Genomic DNA, 22516 nt, shown 5'->3' with positions numbered 1-22516 from the left:
TTTTCAGCAATTTAGATTCAGCTACATACTGGTGAGCATTTTGTGTGTATTGTCTTTGCAATATTCATAGGTGTAAAAGGTGTTTGCTTTTGTTTGTGTACTGCGCTTGGATCGGCAGTACAAGAAAATAAAGCACAAACACCTACGCATCAATGATTTTGGCATTTGCATGCTTCAGATTTAGCTTTCCAATAAATGTAAAAGAATACTCCAATTGTTCTGTGGATAGATATTTGCATGTTACCCCCCTTTAATTCTATGCAAAGCTATGCACAGAGGCAATGTGGCTGGCAAAACTGATAAGCAGCCATGAACACAGGAGATGAACCTTTATTTTCCTGTTAAAACTCCAATCAAAATAAAATTTATATTTTGTATCTAGTCCTCTGGTGCCTGATAAGATTGTGATGTTCTTGGATAAGTAAAACATGAGCATGACAGTTGCATGTTAGCTCTGCCCAAGCACCTATTCCCTTGTATTCTCTGCTGAACACACAATATAATTATCAATGATTCAAAATGAAGGGATTTGGTGGCCCATTCTAAAAAAGGGACGTTGTCTCTTTCAGGATTTCATTGTAGAATAAAAAATAGACGTTGGGTATATAGAAGGGGGAAATATAGACTCCATAGGGTCTTGACTTCACACCTGAGATTGGGGGGACCGGGGCTGGCCATGCTCAACTAGATGCTCCCTCCAGGGACAATTACTGGGTGTAGAGTCTAGAGGGGGCTTCTAGGAAGTAGTAGAGAGAGGGAGCTTTGTTCAGACACCCTTTGCCTTGGGCAGGTTTTGAGGGATCCATAGGTTATGGGAGGGCATGCCCCTTTCTATCAAGTTGCCGTGCAGAAGAGCAAGGAGTCCAGAGAGGCGTGTAGGGTTAGAACAATGGTGAAAGCTTTATTAGCAATTCCATGAAGTGACACAGAAATGAACAGAGCAGCATGCTGAAGTGGGCGGGCAGCCCTTCTTTGCCTGACTCATGAGGTCCATCATAAAATTTGCCAATGACATCTCGTTTGTCAGGGCCAAGATTAGAACTCTAGTTACAGCTTTAGCTATGTTTCATATGGGGACTGTGGGTGAAATCCTGGCCCACTGAGGTCAATGGGAGTTTTCTCATATTTGGAAAGAAAACTAGTTTTCCTGACTTCAGGAGAGTAGTCTGCAAGCTGTCCAATGAGCTGGAATTTTTTAAAATCCAAAGTGGGACAAAAATCCAAGCTAGGAAATTCTGGTTTACATCCAGCCAGGGAAATATTCTTTGTTACTAGCCCGCAAAGTTTTCCATCTGGGTTGCTCAACTTTGTTATTTTGTGTTTCTTTTCCCCCCTGCCCATCCCCCCCCCTTTTTTTTTTTTTGAAATGTGCAAGCTCAGATTCCCTTTGATGTTCTGTTGGGGTTGTTCAAGCTTTCTCTTGAAATACACATCAAACATTTTGTTCGGTTTTGTAAACATTCTTCTGATCTAAAGTTAGTACTGATGTCATCTGTGTGTCATCTACCTCATCTTCTGTGGTGTATATCAAGAAATTTAATTGATACTCCTCACTACTGTTGACATTCCTGAGGCAACAAGAAAGTGTTTGAGATGGCCCATCCTTTTCAGCTAGGTTAATTTATCAGCAAAATTAAAGATTTTGGGAAAGATTATAAGAAATATTAGTTTCCTTGCTCTGATGACAACTTCTGTTCCTTTATAAAATCTTTCTTTCTGTTCCTTTTCCTGATGTATCTTTATCTTGCTTCCAGCTTGTTTTTTCTCTCATTGTTCCTGTAGAGATGATCCCAGCCCTTGTTTTTGCTGTGGGAACTGGTATTTCCTCCTGCAGCTGTTCCCACAGGCAGTTTCTCTGCAAAGCCCTCTCTTGAAAGATTATTTTTCTGCCATCTCAGTTTTTCCTCTGTCTCTTCCTTTAGCTGCAGCTTTTCTTTCCCTCACAGTTTTTTTCAGAGCTTTAATTGTTTGCTCTCCTTTTTTTCTATTTCACATCAGTCCTCTCAGTCCTGTTGTGGAGGCTGATCCAGGGAAGAAGTCAAATCCACTCCTGAATGAAGAAGAGCTTCACTCACTTTCTTCTTTTCTCCTCTCTGTCACTTAGATTCTGTCATTTAGATTCTGTCACTTTTGACAGCTTGTTGTGCTGTCATACAGGCAGGAACAAGGCGAGCAGAGAGACATGTATTGCAAGACCAGTAAGCGCTTCATTATAAATGATCCTGAAGTGAAATAAAGGAGTCAGCACTATTTCTATGTGTAGTGGGAGGTACAATATTAACTCTTAAATTATCTTCCAGCATATCTGCCACTTCTTTGAGAGGAGGGGCAAAACCCACACTTAACTGAAAAATATTGAGTAAAACCCAAGAGTCAAAACTTGCAGAGTTTCTACTTTCCGATGCAGGTTATTCTCCATAGATGCAGGAGGTCTGTAATAATACTGATATTACTTCTCACATATACAGGGCTCAAAGTGCCTTTCAAACATTAGCGAAGTCAAAGAACAGCTCTGTGGGATAGGTATATATTATTACATTCCATGTTAGAAATATGTTTTATTTCTGAATCCCTAACACAGTGAGGGTTGGATCAGGGAAGTTTTTTCTAGTTTCCTTACCAAACTAGTTAATTTAGCTTCCTGGAAGCTTATTGCTGACATTTTGATTTCCCCTAGAGACCCACTGAGACAGATACCTCTCTTAACTGCTGTATTTCACTAGCCCATTCCAACAATGCTTGGATATTTACTTAGATAAATGCTCTTATTCTCTGAACAGTCATAGTGGCTCTCTATATCTCAAATAAAATCCTGTTTGACTAATGTCAGTATGTAAGGCGGTTGCAGCTCTCTCCCACTCTGTCAGGGCAGGAGACTGTGCCCCCGTCGCTAAGATACTTCCAGAATGCTTCAGTTCAGGGGAAAATCAGCTCACAGTTAATGACCCAGGCCAGCAGTCAGGCCGGGCAGCGATAAGTCTATAGGCCCAGAGCCTTCTATCAGGACAGGGCGACTCATGGTTAATGGCTCTGGCCAATGGTCTGGGAGAACCGCAATGAGTCTGTCTGCCCAGGCCCTCAATCAGGGTGGAGTAGTAATCCAGTAGGGGCTCTGACCTACAGTCAGTTAGGCAGAGCAGTAGAGAGTCTATTTGCCCGGGCCTTCAATCAGGGTGGGGCAGCAATCAGTTCAGGTATGGGGTGCTGGCCTGCAGCCAGGCAGAGCAACAGTGCAGTCTCGGGGAGATTAGCTCTCTGGTGGGAGAGTCAACAAACCATCTGGCGCCCTAATTCAGGTTGGGGCCAGAACAATGCAGGCCTCCTGACCACAAAGTAGGGAGGCTGCCACCCCTGACAGTGGAGCTGCACGGGGTATGGGGATGAAAGCCCTGCTGCTCCACTGCATCCCAGCCCAGGGCCTGAACAGTGGCAGAGTGGCACTAGGTTAGCACGGAAATCTGACGGCAACACACTATCCGGCTTGCAATCAGTCACACGGCCAAACCCTATTCGGCTTCCCTGGGCTGCTTCCCTGGGCTTCTTCCCACACTCCAAGTCCAGGGGTACCTGGGTTCCGGGGTTGTCATCAGTCTCGCTCAGGTAAACAGCAAGTGGCAGCCCCAACAGCTCCTCGGTGTCTGGCAGCTCCAACAGTCCTTCCAGGTCTCTGGCAGAGGAGCAGCCTCCATCAGGTCCAGGTTCCAGCAGCGGGGGACAAATGTCTTGCTCCTCCCGCAGCTCTGCCCCAACTGAACTAGAGGGCTGGCCTTTTATAGTTCCTGTTCCTGCCCCACCCCTCTGCTTCCAGCACGGTGACCGCAGGTATCCTGGTTCTGCCCACCAGGGGGCAGTCGTGGCTCTCTCCCCATCCATCAGGGTGGGAGACCATGCTCCCTCACTACACAATAACTGTTCCTCAACTTCATACAGTGGGGAAAAAATAAGCCCTGTATTGGGGAAAAATGGTTCATTTTCTGCACTGTTGTACATTAGTTTCAGCTGCTGTATGTAGGCTGTAGATCAGTATAGAATTTTTCCCATAATCTTCAGATTCTTAAAAACAAATGCAAAATTATTGGGCACCATTTAAGTAAAGACAGATATTCTTACAGAAAATTAACTAGCCAGTTGTGACTTAATTGTATTATTTGATCCAAAACTTTCAGTTAAATGCAAAACAAATCACTGGTATTAAAAAAACCAAACCTAAATAAATATATATTGATTAAGCACTAAATATATTATCCAAAATATTGTCGTCTTTCTTCATTATGCATCTTTATTCCAGTCTAATTCTGATTCTTAGTAGCTACACCAACCCTTTCCTCTTTTAAACAGTGACCTCAGTTATCAAAATGTTTACTTTTTTTCTGCGACATGCCTGCCAACTTAGAAGAACAGTAATAACAAAGGTCACCCATGTGATTAGGATGTATTTTCTATTATAAACAATATGTCGTATTTGATATATGAGGAAAAGAGTACAAAGGAAGAGGCCACTTCCTATTATTTCACATGTATGATCGTATATTCAGTTGTAAATACATATTAAACATACCATATATTACATGGTATGTACATACGTTACACCTACTATATCAGGTATATTTTACATAGTATTTTCACTTAATGTTATTTGATCACGAGGTCAGCTCCCACACTACTGCACTGGGCAGCAAAGCATGGGGAGGAGGTGACCAGCCCTCTCTGGAGAAAGAAGTGGTTCAGGACTATTTAGAAAAGCTGGATGAGCACAAGTCCATGGAGCTGTATGCACTGCATCCAAAAGTGCTAAAGGAGTTGGCGGATGTGATTGCAGAGCCATTGGCCATTATCTTTGAAAACTCATGGCAATCCGGGGAAGTCCCGGATGACTGGAAAAAGGCTAATGTAGTGCCCATCTTTAAAAAAGGGAAGAAGGAGGATCCTGGGAACTACAGGCCAGTCAGCCTCACCTCAGTCCTTGGAAAAATCATGGAGCAGGTCCTCAAGGAATCAATTCTGATGTACTTAGAGGAGAAGAAAGTGATCAGGAACAGTCAGCATGGATTCACCAAGGGCGAGTCATGCCTGACTAATCTGATTGCCTTCTATGATGAGATAACTAGCTCTGTGGATGAGGGGAAAGCAGTGGACGTGTTGTTCCTTGACTTTAACAAAGCTTTTGACATGGTCTCCCACAGTATTCTTGCCAGTAAGTTAAAGAAGTATGGGCTGGATGAATGGACTATAAGGTGGATAGAAAGTTGGCTAGATTGTCCGGCTCAACAGATAGTGTTCAATGGCTCCATGTCTAGTTGGCAGCCGGTATCAAGTGGAGTGCCCCAAGGGTCAGTGCTGGGGCCGGTTTTGTTCAATATCTTCATAAATGATCTGAAGGATGGTGTGGATTGCACCCTCAGCAAGTTTGCAGATGACACTAAACTGGGAGGAGAGGTCAATACGCTGGAGGGCAGGGATAGGATACAGAGGGACCTGGACAAATTAGAGGATTAGGCCAAAAGAAATCTGATGAGCTTCAACAAGGACAAGTGCAGAGTCCTGCACTTAGGACGGAAGAATCCAATGCACTGCTACAGACTAGGGACCGAATGGCTCGGCAGCAGTTCAGCAGAAAAGTACCTAGGGGTTACAGTGGACGAGAAGCTGGATATGAGTCAACAGTGTGCCGTTGTTGCCAAGAAGGCCAATGGCATTTTGGGATGTATAAGTAGGGGCACTGCCAGCAGATCGAGAGATGTGATCGTTCCTCTCTATTTGACATTGGTGAGGCCTCATCTGGAGTACTGTGTCCAGTTTTGGGCCCCACACTACAAGAAGGATGTGGAAAAATTGGAAAGCGTCCAGCGGAGGGCATCAAAAATTATTAGGGGACTGGAACACATGAGTTATGAGGAGAGGCTGAGGGAACTGGGATTGTTTAGTCTGCGGAAGAGAAGAATGAGGGGGGATTTGATAGCTGCCCAAACTACTTTCAACTACCCAAAAGGGGGTTCCAAAGAGGATGGATCTAAACTGTTCTCAGTGGTAGCTGATGACAGAACAAGGAGTAATGGTCTCAAGTTGCAGTGGGGGAGGTTTAGGTTGGATATTAGGAAAATCTTTTTCACTAGGAGGGTGGTGAAACACTGGAATGTGTTACCTAGGGAGGTGGTGGAATGTCCTTCCTTCGAAGTTTTTAAGGTCAGGCTTGACAAAGCCCTGGCTGGGATGATTTAGTTGGGGATTGGTCCTGCTTTGAGCAGGGGGTTGGAGTAGATGACCTCCTGAGGTCCCTTCCAACCCTGATATTCTATGATTCTATGATCCATATGATCAGTTAAGGTGAGTAGATTATTTGTAGAAACAACAGGCTCCCTGTCAAAATCTGTAATGTCACCATCTTATCCTTCTTCAAATCTCTCCTGAAAACTCACCATTTACATAATGCCTACAGTAAGATGCAGCATATAATGAATAGGTAGCCAGTGAGTTGTGATTACTACTCCTAATTGGCTATGAACTGCACATAATTATATAATTTTAGTTACTTTGTCTTTCCCACCCCGAATCACTGAAATACTGGTTATGTCTTGTATTTTAGCCAGTAAGCTCTTTGAGGTAGGGACTGACATTTTCTATGTTTGTTAAGAACTCAAAACGACAGAGCTCTGAAACTACCTGGCCTGTAGGTACTACTGCTAATAAATAGTTATATAATAATGATAACAACAACAATACACCACAGTTGCCAACTTTAACTCAGTAAATAAGCACCCCGACTTTCACAATAAGCCAAAAATCAAGCTAATCCCATCTCAAAACAAGGCCCAAACAAGCCAATCCCTAAGAACCTCAGTACTCTATGTGACTAGATCCCCCCAGCGTTCAGTCTGGGACTGTGGTGGGCCTGTTGTGCACCCCTGACTCTCTCCCCCACTCTTGCCCCTGCTTGCCCCCCCTTTCCCCTGATTGCCAGGAGCCGATAAAAAAAAAAGAAGCAACAAGCCAAACAAGCAACAAGCTACAAGCCAAAAACTAGCCAATAAGCACCTCACAAGCCAATTAAGCCAAAAAAAGCCCAATTTCTGCGTTTTTTTCATGGGTTTGGCATGTCTGCAATACACCTGCCAATTTTATGCCATTCAATACTAATGAATTACAATAGAACATATTGGAAAAAACTCCCACAGAACTCAATAGGTACCAAGTGAGGCCTTCGGGATTTGGACTTCATGGTGAAATTCCAGCACAAGCCCTGTGTCCCACTTACGTACACCAACTGCACTAAGGAGAATTTTGCCCTCAGAGGAAAAATAGCTATCAAAGGAAATGTATGATCGAGCTTTTATTCTCATTTGAGAGGATGCATCTAGTTGGTCAGGTTCACACTTAATTTTTGACATTTTAAACTGTACCCTGTGGCACATGTCCATCTTCCATCAGCCTTTATCGAATTCAAAGTCTCATAGGATCTCAATAACTTATTAGAAGGTTATGTTTATTAGAAGGTTTATTATTTCAGGTGTATCATCCTCAGCAAGAAACATACATTAACTTGGTATTCTTGGGAAGGGGAAGAGGGAGTTAGAGTATTGCTTTGTCCATAGTAATAGCATACAAGATAAAGGATCAGAGCCCCTCATGGGCAGGGATTAAAATATACATACACCTTAAAGTAGAAAACAGGGCAAAATGCCTGGACTTAATGCCTGGACTCTCTTTAAAAAATACAGATATTCACAAAAAAAATGTGTACAAGTGTAAGGCTTCTCTTTGAAGTGTTTTAAACATTTACTTTTCCTATTGCACCATATAACGAGTATTTGTTTATTTTCAATTTAGACATATATTCTCTTGAATAGATCCATATTCAAGCAAACCTGTAAGTGGTATTACTTGGAATAACTTTTCACTTTAAAAAAATCATATTTCAAAAATATGAATGGAAACAATCAATTTTAGTAAAATAAATAAATTTTCATTCACCTTAATAAATTCATATCTATCATTAAAATATACATTTCTTCCCTAATATCAACATCAGGGACAATTTTACTATCAAGTCAACTAATGGAAATATCTAATATTTATCAATATTTTCACTGTGTTTGGCAATCTATGTATTAATGTAGCTTTTTATTGTGGTACCACATAAAACAATTGGCTAATTGTCTATTATTGTACTCAGTTTTAAATTTAAACTGCTCAGATTTAATAAACCTTCAGTGTTGTACCAAAGTGAAGGGTTATGTAGGCGGTTTGGTTGTGTTGGATTTGTTACATGCATATTCAAATTTACAAACTGATGCAGGTCACAGGAACCTGTCCTGAAGACAACGTCTTAAGGACAAAATATTTCAGAAAACTGAAAAAAGTAGAATTCATTTATCTCTTTGATCCATGGAGGATGGATACATGCCTTGCATATTTTTGTTCATATCATGATCATCTTTGTCTTCAGAAAGGTACTTAAATATTCATACCCTAGATGTTCCTGTGAAAACTAACAGTAAGCCATACTCTGATGACCTTTTCAAAAATCCATAATTTGTTTCACTGACCATTTCTAGTCTCTCTTGTTTACAGTTTCAACAATTTGTTAAGAAAAGGTAGATTAGATGGCCAATCAAAATACTGAATGTGAAAAAGGTCAGATTTACATGGCATTAATTTCCTCATTCCATATTCTCATTATAACAAATTACCCAGGATGGAAAATAGTATAAAACAAACATAATTGTGTTCTCATTACATTTTCAGACTAACCCTGCAGTGCTCCTCTCTTGCTGCGCCAGGGAGGCATTCATCCTTTTGACTTCAGCAACCCTTCTGTTTCATATGACATCCAGATTAGCACTTTTAATCATTTATCCTAAGTAACGGCATGATGAAGGGTTAAGAATCAATTCAGTCCATAGCCTCTAGACTTTAGATGTTGCAGGTTTCAAAGTCAGAAACTCATTTTTATGCAGAGTACCTCATTAAACAGTTTTCAAACACTTACTATATGTCATTGCCCTTTCTTCTCCTGGCTGCCCTTGTGTTAAAGAAGGGCACAGACTTTCAAAGCATGCATCAATATCTTGAATGAATAAGTAACCTACAGTAATTAGCAAAGGTAGGGTTAGAAAGTTAGATCTTCTTTTACTGCTCAAAGCTTTGTCTACACTGCCAATTGAACGACAAAACTTTTGCCATTCACAGATGCTTAAAAAAAACCAACCCTTCCCCTGAAAGACAAAAGTTTTGCCAGGGCAAGTGACAGTATAAACAGCTCGTTGTTGGCAGGAGCACTCTCCTGTCGACAGTGCAAACCCCGCTCATAGGGGGTGGAAGTATTTTGTCAGCAAAAGTGCCGACAAACAGCGTTTACACTGCCTGACTTTTAGTGACACGGCCATGTTGACACAGACGTGTCACTAAAAGCTGTGTAGTGTAGACAAAGTATTCTCAAAACCATGGCATTTCTTTAACTACTACTACTTAGACATTGAGTTCCCCAAGTATAAGTTGGACTAGAAATGAATTTTCCCACTATTCAGTCATAAATATTCTCTCACATTTCTGCAAAATCTAGTCTAGTTTATAGGATACAAAAACAGATTCCTATTTTTGACAGATAAGACTTTTTTTAAAGAAGGGAGGGGGACTTATCTGTGATTCTAGTTGTACTTGACTAAAGCCGATGATGGGAGCCTGGTGCTACCTATATTCAGAAAAGTACTGCCACTTTAAAAATGCCAATGTTGTAGATGAAAATTCTCAGTTGACTCCCTGACTTTTTTCCAGAAAAGCACCTGGAAAGAAAGAGGATGCAAAAACAAATGAAATCCAAGGCACCTGACCCACACAAGGAGGGCGCCCTTTTCCTTCAGTCTTTTTTTTTTTAGTTTGGCCTCTCGCTATTTGTTTAAGAATAATAAATATTAAGTCTGATTTTCAACAAATTTTGTATGTAGGCAAATCTTAGAATAAACTAGGAAGCACTATTTGTTTAAATTACTGAAGGGGTTCCCTGTGCCAAATCTCAATACAGACATTGTCTTATAGCCACTTCCCCTCTCTTTCACAAACCACCTACCGCTCCTATCTGCAAATGCATAACAACTTTGGCAACTACAGCAATTGCTTACCTGGAAAAATAATATCTGGACAGTAGTTATGTATTTTTAGATATGTTTAATTTGATCATTGTTTTGCCCATTTTGGGGGGAAAAAAGTTATTCAGACAAACTCCTATAGCTCTTCATTTCTTCTCCCTCTCCTGTCTCTGCTGTTTATTGCACCAAAAAGCAAACAGGGGAACCAGCACAAGGTGACCTGCCAGTACTTCACACATTGACCACCAGCTAATGTTTACTGGACCATAATTGACTCAGGGACCACAGTCTGAGAATTTCTAAGTATAATATGTATTCCTTCCAACACGTGTTGAGAAAACCAAAGTAATGCACATTGGAAAATATAATCCCTACTATACATATAAAATGACAGGGGTCTACATTAGCTGTTACCAGTCAAAAAAGATCCTGGAGTCATTGTGGATAGTTCTCTGAAAACATCCACTCAGTGTGCAGCATCAGTCCAAAAAGTGAATAGAATGTTGGGAATCATTAGGAAAGGGATAGCTAATGAAACAGAAAATATCATATTGCCTCTATATAAATCCATGGTACACCCACATCTTGAATACTGCATGCAGATGTGGTCGCCCCATTTAAAAAAAAAAGATATATTGGAATTGGAAAAGGTACAGAAAAGGGCAACAAAATTGATTAGGAGTATGGAACAGCTTTCATATGAAGAGAGATTAATAAAATGGACTTTTCAGCTCGGAAAAGAGATGACTGAGTGGGGGGATATAATAGAGGTCTATAAAATCATGACTGGAGTGGAGAAACTCAAAAGAAAGTGTTATTTACTCCTTCTCATAACACCAGGGGTCATCAAATGAAATTAATAGGTAGCAGGTTTAAAACAAACAAAAGGAAGTATTTCTTCACACAAAGCACAGTCAACCTGTGGAACTCTTTGCTAGAGGATGTTGTGAAGGCCAAGACCATAACAGGGATCAAAAAAGAGCTGGATAAGTTCATGGAGGATAGGTGTATCTATAGCTTTTTTCCCAAGATGAGCAGGGATGCAAAACCATGCTCTGAAGCGTCCCTAGCCTCTCTTTGCCAGAAGCTGGGACTGCGCAACTCGGGATGGATCACTTGATAATTGCCTGTTCATTCCCTCTAAAGCACTTGGCATTGACCACTGTCAGAAGACAGGATACTGGGGTAGATGGACCCTTTGTCGGATCCAGTTTGGCTGCTGTTCTGTTCTTATGTAACATTTTCTATCAATTTCCCTATTTGCTTCTCATTATGTTTATATTACATTCCCCCTTGGAGGCCAAATAAACACCAAGATACTGTAAGTTATGTGAAGAGTTTTAAAACAAGATGCCTAAACTTAGGCCCCCAAGTCCACAATTCAACATGTAAATAAGTGGGCTAATTTTCAAAAGTGTACTGCACCCATCAACTCTCATTGACTGCCATGGGAGCAGCTCAAAGCATCTGAAAATCCAGCCATTTATTCTGGTTCCTAACCACTGCTTTAGGAATTGGATTCCCATATCCTGGCACATATCTGGCAGGGCAGGGAGAAGAGCTCAGAAACACACACCCCTCCAGAGCATCAAGGCCCCCTGAGATTCCAGCTCACATGGAGGAACAGGAAGGGGGGTTCAAACTCCCCTCCAGAGGGGCAACTTCCCACCCCAGCACCCCACTCACATGAGGGGAGAAGTGTGGGCCTCAGAGTACCCTAGAGGGGCAGCACCCCCCCCAGATCCCAGCACACATACAAGAAGGGAGAATATGGGTCTGACAAGCCATTTTATATCTCATCCCCAAAAATCCTCTGCCACCCAACCCCATGTCCCTGCTCCCATTGTCCCACCTCTGCCCTCTCATTCCCCCAGTCCCCTTTCCCCAACCTTTTCCCTCAATCTCTCTGCCCTCCTCTACTCCATTATCTCCAGCCACATAATCCCTCTCATCTCTCACTGCAACTGAATCCTCCTTTCCCACTGTTGCCACACACTTTTCCATCTGTAATCCCCTCACCTCCCAGCAAGCATTTGCACGTGTAGTTTATTTTCTTTTCAAAAATAGCATGGTTGCCTTTTGAATTATCTGCTGTAATCAGATTACATTTCCAAAAATAAAATTCACACCTGTCCAGAGGCAGATTTTAGCAATTTATGTTCAGATCTTTCTCAGATTTTTGCCAATGGTGGATTTCAACATTACACGGCCTGGGTGTAGCAGATGTGCAATGGCCACAGTATATCCCCTTCACCCACCAGGTCATGTGAAACTGGCTGCCTATAAACTCTCTTGGCTAGTCTTTCTGCATATACAAAATGTAATATATTTGTCCTCTGAGCATTAGGCTTGTACCTATCCAGAAAGCTTAACTCTTTTCTGGATAACCTTCTTCAATATTGATGCCCCAAATGAGATATGGGTGGCATTCATTAGTTGGGGTAAATGGAGATATTTAGAGCAATACTGACCCCTAAGTCTGCACAAAAATTGTTGATAGAATGTGTCAAATTTAAGAAATGCTGCTTTGTTGTTGGTAGTGGGTTCTGTAGGAGTTTGTATCTTGGGAACTCTTTGCTCAAATGACCTCAAATTTGGATCAACAACCCCTTTACTCCCATTTCAAGGCAATTTAAGTAAATATGCAGATTTTAGAGCACTTATAAGAGTCATCCTCAAAACAGAGAAGGCTTCTCAACCTTAACTACAGCAGAGCCCCACTACAATATATACAAGAATAAATTTTTCCTTTAATTCCAAATGTTGGTTTCCATCTGCATCTCATATTAATCATAGTGAAAGAACAGCATACTTAATGATCCCCTTAAAATGATCCATCTCAAAAGCTGATTGAGTTTATGATGACTTGCTGTTTTGGAGCATTTCAGTTACATTGGACTAGCTCCTTGTCAAGTGCTTGCCTTGAATAAAAGGGAATGTAAAGCTGTAGCTTAATGATACTGACAGTGCAGGAAACTTTTGTGCTGCTGGCTTGCAGAGTTAATTTGGTAAAACACAAGTAAAGCTTATTTATAATAAATTGCTTAAGGATTTCTGAAGCTTTAATTGTGCCAATTAAATACTGCATTAGGATCTGTGTAATTGAAATTTTATAGATGCAGCAAAAAGGAGCATAAGAGATCATAAAATAAATTAAAAATAAACAGAAAGGCTAAGAAGTCAGGATGGATGCCCTAGTAAGATAAATATTTGAACGAGTCAATGGGTAAAAATTTTAACAGAGGGAATGGTCTGAAATTTGCATTTTACCAGTTTGCCAACCGGGCAGAAATATTCCCTTTTATCCCAGTATAGTCTCTGAATTTCATCCAATGAAAATTTTGAGTATGAAAACCACCTTCCATATTACAGAAATGAGAGATGTGTCAGAGTAGAGCTGAAGGTCAAATCCAGCCAGTTACATAATTTTGGTCTCAAATCAACTTGAGTCTACACAAAGTCTGATGCTTCATTCCTTGTGCATTCAAAACTGACTGGGAGTTTTGAATGCACAAAGAATGCAGGATGAAGGCCCATTTTGGGGTGACTGAAGGAAAGGAAAATAACGTGGACACCCAGAAAAAACTGTTTGAGAAATTGCCCATCAGAGGAAAATCACCTATTAAATATTAACATTTCATACTTTTAAAAAGGTTATAAGATAAGAACATTATACATTTTTAAAAGGCTGTTGTAGTTTTCAACATTAAAAGATACAAAGAGGGCAGTTCTATATTCATGAGGCTCTCTGAGCATTCTGGTGAAGATCAGAGAGTACTTAAAATGATCAAAAAGAATCCAACCATCATCTATGGACAGTACTGTCCCACTATAGTCAAAATGCTATAATACAGTGCATCAAATACTATAGTTTACAGGTTAGCAAGCAGTTACACAAATTATCTTGGTAAAAGTAGCAGTAACGTGGAAAAAAATTCCAAAATGCATGACACCATTTCATCATTGCACATAAAAAGGCATAGCTGTGTGCTGATTACGGAGTGAGTTCAGTCATACCGAGAAAATGACAGCTCCTGTGTGGGAGTACAGGAGCCAAGCAAGGGAAACAAGAATGGGAGAATGCAAAAAAATCATGCAGCTTGGGACTTATAACTACAAACCTGATTTCCTATCTCCTGCTACAGTCCATGAGGATGCGAAAAGACAAGGGAGCCAGTCAAGAAAGGCATGGATCTTTAATTCAGAAATTTGGGCAACTGGTGCAAAAAGAATCAATTCTAAGGTTATTCTTTATAAAGAATTTTGAGAACTGACAACTTGCTGTCTGATAGTGTTTCTAATGATGAGGAATGCAAATTAGCTAGCTATAGGTCAAGGCATGTCTCTTAACCTTCAAACCATAATGTGTAGAGATCACTTCTAGAGTTCTCTTGAATTGGGATGGTTCTATTTTTCAAACAAATAGCTTATTTGCTGAAAAATGGAGTTTTGACTAATAAAAAGGCTAGATTCACAAGGCTGCTTCACAAAAACTGAAAAGAAGAAGACTATTATACCCAATCGTCAATGTTTAGAGCAGAGTACCCTAAACACTGGGCTAGAGAATCATTTTCACATACGTTCTCTCCGGCCTTATGAATAGGTTCAACAGAACAGTGAGAGAGCCTCACCCCAGAATAGTCACTAGCCTGGTGGTTAGAGCACTTACCTAGCACGTGGAAGACCTAGATTCAAGTCCCTGATCTGGGCTATAAAGGGGTGGCTGCTGCCTCCTCCTTCTGTTTTGTGAATGGTGTTTCCAAGTTTCCTTTGAATTTAATAAAAAAAAAAGTGGTTAATGAAACCCAAAATCAAAACTTTTCTCTCTTTTTTGTTGTTTTTTTTTTTTGTTTCACCAAGAAATTAAAACATTTTAATTTTGAGTTGATCCAAAACAAATATTTTTTTTTAATATTTTGGTTTGGCCAGTGAACTGAAAAATTAATTATTTGCACAGCTCTGTTCTTGAACACTCTGAAGAGATCTTTTTGATAGTAAGGTAGGCATTTCTACAACATGTCTGATTCATGCCCACTTTGATACATTGCTCTTTTTTAGCTATACACTTTGAATAGTTTACCAAAATCAAGTCATCTATATACAGTACATGCCAACTTGCCTTCAACTCTTTCTATCCTGTCGTCCCATTTCCTTCATCTTCATCTCCAAATTATTTATTTTAATTGCCATCGTTCTGTGTCCATGATGGTTAGAATCAAAGTATGTACTGCTAGGTTATTATTGCCATGCCTTGGGTAAAACTATAAATCCAAAGGCCAAGTGTATTGTACTGACTGTAGAACTGCAATAATCCCCTTGAAATGGATGGTCTGAAATGTATTATTGCTCATATGAAGTGAAATTTATACTATAAGCAAGTAATTTAACAATTATTTATATTCACATAGAACCTTTTCTCCACAAACATTCCAAAGTACTTCCCAAGCCATGTACAGTAAAAGCTTTGTTACCCATCATGTTGGGGGAATGAGGGGTGCTGGTTAGTCAAAAATTCCAGTCAATTATAAGTTATACTTACCAATGAATACCACTTTTCAAAGAATTAGAATACAATAAAATGAATAAAGTATAAAATAGTATAAAGGGACTCACCAATCCAGTAGTAATAGTGCACTACGGAGTGGCTGGTTTCTTGAAGCACTTAGGTGTATACAGGTAAGGTTTTCTATATAGTAATTTATCTTATGACAGTACATATCACTCTGGGCAGTGCATGGCGTACACCCAGATCACTAAATATACACCTAACACTAAAACTATACTGAACATAATTTAATCTTTCTTTGATGATTCAGAAGGCACTTCAGGATCTTGCAGTGCCTCAGGATCATCATTATCAACATCAATTATCACTGTATATCTAGAAGGTGTAAGAGATTGGGCTGAATCTGTGACATACCCTGGTCGCTGCTTTTTTGAATAAATCCCTGATATCAGCTTGCTTACTCGTCTTCTGCCTCTTTTCCATAAATATAGGGTGCAGAATGTGCAATTGCATAACCTCCTGCGCAGTATACTAGCCCCGGTTACTAGTCTGAAGATTTGTATGGGGAGATATCAGAAATGCCAGTTAACAGAGCTTTCTAGTTGATAAAGTGCCGGATAACACAGCTTTTACTGTATGTATAGCACTACTGAAACGCAGCCACCTATAAGATGGAAGGCAACTGCCAAGGCAAGCTACAGCATGCAGCAAAGTAGATGGGCAGAGAGGAGAGCAAATTTTGGCCAAGAATCCCAGTGCAACCCTTTACACATACAAAACGTTCCATGAACCTTTAGTACCCACAAAGAGCAGACAATGTTTTCTCATCTGAAAGTTCAGTATGCCCCAAACTGCATGATACTCAGTAGCTAAGCAGTATACCTTTGGTCCCAGACAACTGATAGCCAATTAAAAATCTCCATCAATGTTCAGTATTCTAATGACATCTCATAATATGTCATTTCTGGAATTAAGGCAGCTTCAGTTTCTCATGAGTGACATATCTTTCACATAAATACATAGTTTAAGTAAAACAAAAAAAAGTACTTTCGGAAACAAACAGACATTCCATCCAGGTAGTTTTTACTTCATGGGAGGTCTTTCAGCTCATGTTGATATTGCAAAATAAGACAGATAACAGCAGAGAAAACCTGCTACAAAATATGTTATCATTCTCCTCCCTTGCATCTCCTCACCCCAACCCCAGCCCCTGGCACAACCTATTACACACATGAGGACACACATCTCTTCAATTGCTTTATATCCACCCAATCAATCTTTTTCTTTCTTTTTTTTTTTTGCCTTACGGCAACATGTTCACTCCAAATTTTTCTTCAGTGAAGAATAGCTAACTGTCTAAACAAAAACAAACAAACAAAACTATGCACCACTTCCATACAATGTAGGTGCACAACCAAGCAGAGGCAATGGATATCCCAGCATTATTATCAATCTATACTGACAGAAGGATATAACAGCATATTCCTATGGCCTTGGAAAGAGGGAAAGATACTTTATAAGCTTCATTTCTTAGCTTATCCAGACATACATATAAAGCAAGAGAGAATTCACCCAAAACACTTAACCTATTTTGAGAAGGTAGGCACAATTAGGCAATACAAGACACAGCAAAATGTCCTTCCACCATGATCCTATTACCAAAGTACAGACACCACAGAACCTGACATGTATCAAGTCTGAGACCAAAATGTTTTAAATGATTTCTCAGAACTAGTTTTTTTAGTCCTATTCAAAGATGGAGAAATAGGCCCTGGCTGAGCTAAAGAAGTTTTCTTCCTTTCCAGCCACTATTCCTCTCAGAACAAATGACTACCTGCTCCTCCCAAAAAAACCTGTAGTTTTAAAGCTGGGTATTTAAATCCATATTTATACACCTAAGTATGGATTTAGATGTCTTGAAGTTGAAAGTGTCTGTACACTCTTAAGATCAAATTCAGCTGGGTGTAAGCAGGAGCAACTTTATTGAAGTTGATGAGTGGTACAAACTGAGTAAAGGCTTCGGGGACTGCCCCAAAAGTAGTTTAAACATAACAGGGCTCCATATGTAACAGGAGGAAATAACTCTGTTACTATCTCTCCAACTCAAATGTATTTAAGTGCAAACCTTCTAACCAAGGAGGAGGGGTTTCTTAAACAAGTATCATATGAGAGAACAAGGAAACAAAGATCGATCTGACTCTCAGTTTCCAACACTGTTATTAAGTACCTCTTTTACCAACACAGGAGACACACAGGAGAGAATGAGAGGCCTCTCCAGCTCACACTCTGTATTTCTGTTTCTGTGGCCCCCTACCCCCCAAAAAAGAAAAAAGAATCATCAACCAGAGCCAAAAAGGTGGCAAAATGGCAGATGAATGTGTGTAGGAAACAATTAGATTAGTAATCTCTCTCTCTTGTTTTTAGTGAGCATTGGATAATAAAATATCATCCAGAAGTAACTCAGTTTACTGTTTTGTTACACGCTATACAAAAAATAATAGCCCATTTCTGAGGGCTATATTCTGGCTGTTGAGCCAAATATATGAAATAGATTTTAAGGCCAGAAGGGATCACTATGATAATCTAGTCTAACTTCCTGCATAACACAGGCCACAGAATCTCACCCAGTTATTTCTTTATCAAGCTCACAACTTCTATTACAGCTTTGCACATCTTTTAGAAAGATATCCAATCTTCTTTGAAAGTGATAGAAAACCCACTATATCCTGAAGTAAGTTGTTCCAGCAGTTAATTACCTCACTGTTAAAGGTTTTCAACTGTATTTCTAGCCTGAATTTATCTAGTTTTAGCTTCCAATCATAGGATCTCATTATTCAATTTTCTGCTATATTAAACAGCCATTTACGATTACTCTTTCACATATAGACAGTGACCAAGTCACTTCTTAACTATCTCTTAGATAAACTCTATAGACAAAGTTTCTTCAGATTCTCATTATAAGGCAGGTTTCCCAGATATTGAATCATTCTGGTAACTCTTTTCTGAAACTTTCTGTAAATTTCCAACACCTTTTCTGAAGTGTGGACACTAGAACTGGACACGGTATTTCAATAATGGCCTCACTAGTATACACAGATAATGCCACTTCCTTAGTCCTATTCGATATTCCTCTGCCTATACATCCAAGGATATCCGACTGCTGTTGTTTCTGATGAGAGTCCCACATGCAGCTCTGAAGCCAGAATTTAGTCCCAAATTGATCGATTATGAGATCGATTATACCGCTGCTTCACACAACAAAACAACGTTCCTAGTTTGTTTTCTTACTGTTTTGTAGAACCCTATAGTTAAGAAACTACAATACAAAATAAAAGGAAGAAAATGTGTGGGAGGATAACAAATGCTGCCTGCCTGCACATTTGCAAAACCACAGCTGAACGAAAGTGAAAAACATCATCCTTAAACACATAAGCATTTCTTTCTTTTATTGATAGTTAAACTTGAAATATACTTCAGTGTCCTGACATCACTGTGTACTCTGTACATCTGCTCTGGGTCTTACTGAAGTGCACTACTATCATCATGGCAGTACTGTATCAGTAATGATAGGAAGAATTTCGCAAGTAAAGATCATTATCTTTCAAAGTCAAGTTCTCTTTTTTTCATATCTTTCTACAAAACGGGAACAAATTATCATTAGTAAAATATGGAAAAGAAACACTAAGATTAAAGTAAACTAGCTTCCCTGATCAAGAAGTCCATACATTTAGCTGCTCTTGATTTAAAGGGGAACTAAATGTGGATTTCTTGGTTCATATCAAGAATGTCAAGAAGATTAAAAACTTGATTTGACCCAAGACCTTGAGCAAGAAAAGAGTCTCATTTATTCTTTCTTGCTTGGTGTTTCTTTGTTCTTATGTTCTGCCTCTAGGGATTCAGTAACAACAGGACAGATTTGTCCACCTATATGTCAACTCTGGGGCAAAAACAAAACTAAAGACTGAGAAAAGAATGACTAGAAAACACACAGGAATCTTTACTACTTCCCCCCCCGTCACCTTCTTTCCCCCTATGTGTGTATCTTGCAAGGGAAGAGAAGAGATGGTGACCAGATATAAATTATGAAAGGATGTGTGAGGTGACTGTCAAGTCTGGATTTTTGCTGCTATTAATTGAATACTGTAAGTATGATTGATATGTTCAGTTATTTCTTAGAGCCTACAGATTCCTGAGTCCTTGGTTTGCTCTGCTCAGCATAACCTAAGCTTGAGCTTGGAAGAAGTCAGGCTTATGTATACTTTCTATTACCATTTGATCAAATAAGGAATTAGTCTATAAAGTCTATTTTCACCAGACTCTATGTAACAAAACAAAAAAAATTGTCATGCTTCAGCACAGTCCCATCATCTGTAGGTTGATGTATAATGTAGGTTCATTATATAAAGTCAAAACTTTTCACAGCCCCCTTATATTTATTATAAAAGTAAGATTAAACAACATGTATCAGTGCTAACAATGATAATGTGTGTGTGTGTGTGTGTGTGTTTCAAGAAATTGACAATGCACTTAGACCTCTCAGGGCAGGGGTGTGACTCATCAGTTGAGAAACAGGGCTTCAGAAGATTCAGATATGCTTGTACAAGACTGGTTTCAGAGTAGCAGCCATGTTAGTCTGTATCTGCAAAAAGAAAAGGAGTATTTGTGGCACCTTAGAGACTAACCAATTTATTTGAGCATAAGCTTTTGTGAGCTAAAGCTCACTTCATCGGATGCATGCAGTGGAAGATACAGTGGGGAGATTTTATATACACGGAGAACATGAAACAATGAGTGTTACCATATACACTGTAACGAGAGTGATCAGGTAAAATTACCAGCAGGAGAGAAAAACAACCTTTTCTAGTGATAACCAAGGTAGACCATTTCCAGCAGTTGACAAGAATGTCTGAGGAACAGTGGGGAGGGGGGGAAATAGTTTTACTTTGTATAATGACACATCCACACCCAGTCTTTATTCAAGCCTAAGTTAATGGTGTCCAGTTTGCAAATTAATTCCAATTCAGCAGTCTCTCGTTGGAGTCTGTTTTTGAAGTTTTTTTGTTGAAGAATTGCAACTTTTAGGTTTGTAATCGAGTGACCAAAGAGATTGAAGTTTTCTCCGACTGGTTTTTGAATGTTATAATTCTTGACGTCTGATTTGTGTCCATTTATTCTTTTACGTAGAGACTGTCCAGTTTGGCCAATGTACATGGCAGAGGGGCATTGCTGGCACATGATGGCATATATCACATTGGTAGATATCACAGATTGCAGGTGAGTGAGCCTCTGATAGTGTGGCTGATGTGATTAGTCCCTATGATGGTGTCCCCTGAATAGATATGTGGGCACAGTTGGCAACAGGCTTTGTTGCAAGGATAGGTTCCTGGGTTAGTGGTTCTGTTGTGTGGTGTGTGGTTTCTGGTGAGTATTTGCTTCAGGTTGGGGGGCTGTCTGTAAGCAAGGACTGGCCTGTCTCCCAAGATCTGTGAGAGCGATGGATCTTCCTTCAGGATAGGTTGTAGAAGTTTTAGTTGGGGGCTGAAGGTGATGGCTAGTGGCATTCTGTTATTTTCTCTGCTGGGCCTGCCCATGTTTATTCTCTCCCCTCCCCCCCCGTTCCTCACATGTTCTTGTCAACTGCTGGAAATGGCCCACCTTGATTATCACTACAAAAGGTTGTTTTTCTCTCCTGCTGGTAATAGCTCACCTTACCTGATCACTCTCGTTACAGTGTATATGTTAACACCCATTGTTTCATGTTCTCTGTGTATATAAAATCTCCCCACTGTATTTTCCACTGTATGCATCTGACGAAGTGAGCTGTAGCTCACGAAAGCTTATGCTCAAATAAATTGGTTAGTCTCTAAGGTGCCACAAGTACTCCTTTTCTTTTTGTACAAGACTATCTCATGTAATACAACTGTAACCCTTCTGCCCGTCAGAGTTGGCAGCAACAAGGGCCGGGTTCAATATCTAGGGGATCCATTCCAATAACACAATGCAAACCGGCTCGAGCCCCCACCCAGTGACCTGGGACAAATATATACCACCCCCGCTGGGCGCCTCCAAGAGGCAATACTTCCCCTCTCGCAAGCACATAGTCTGAGTGTAGCAAAAGCCTTTTAATAACAGAGAGAAACAATGTGGCATTATGTTGGGGAAACACCACCAACAGGATTCATAACACAACCCATGAGCAAAAAAAAAACCCACCCCAGGCAAATTGGGGCATGCCCTTTTCCCTTTGGTTCTTGAGTCCAGCAACCCCAAATCACCCAAAGTCCCAAAAGTCCAATGCCCCAAAAGTCTCTGTCCCTGGTCAGGGCAGCCCCAGAGTTCGAAAGTTTATCTGCGGAGCTTTACCTCCCAACCTGAGTGGAAATGGGACGGGAGTAAGAGGCACCTTACATGATCTGAAACTGACCGCCCCATAGCTCCATAGCGGCGCTCCGCTCCGCCAGCCGCCCCACAAACTCCTTCGCTCAGCTGCGCTCCGCTTCGCCAGCCGCCCCACGAACTCCTTCGCTCAGCTGCGCTCCGCTCCGCCAGCCGCCCCACGAACTCCTTCGCTCAGCTCCATGGCCCACAAGCAGCTCCTGCCAGCCACACACTGCTCCGCGTCGAACTGCTCCACAATATATCTTCAGGCTCCCCCACTACTTAACACAACACTCAGTGATTTCAGCTCTTAGGTGAATTCAGCTTGTAGTAGGGGAGCCCCAGTGCTGGTGCACTGTTAGCCCAAAGTGAGCTCAGCAGCCTATAACTAGACTTCAAATGAAATCAAAATTAGCTCTGATATTCCACAGTAGAGAGAGGAGGAAGTGCAATTAGCATGTAAGGCCCTCACCAAGGGGCCCATGCCACCAAGTATTAATACTTGTCCCCAGCCTCTCTCCATTCACACAGTTTTGGAACCCATGACCCT

The sequence above is a fragment of the Eretmochelys imbricata genome, chromosome 5 (assembly GCF_965152235.1).
Source record: "Eretmochelys imbricata isolate rEreImb1 chromosome 5, rEreImb1.hap1, whole genome shotgun sequence".
Lineage (NCBI taxonomy): Eukaryota > Metazoa > Chordata > Testudines > Cheloniidae > Eretmochelys > Eretmochelys imbricata.
The sequence above is the reverse complement of the archived record's forward strand: the minus strand, read 5'-3'. Positions refer to the sequence as shown.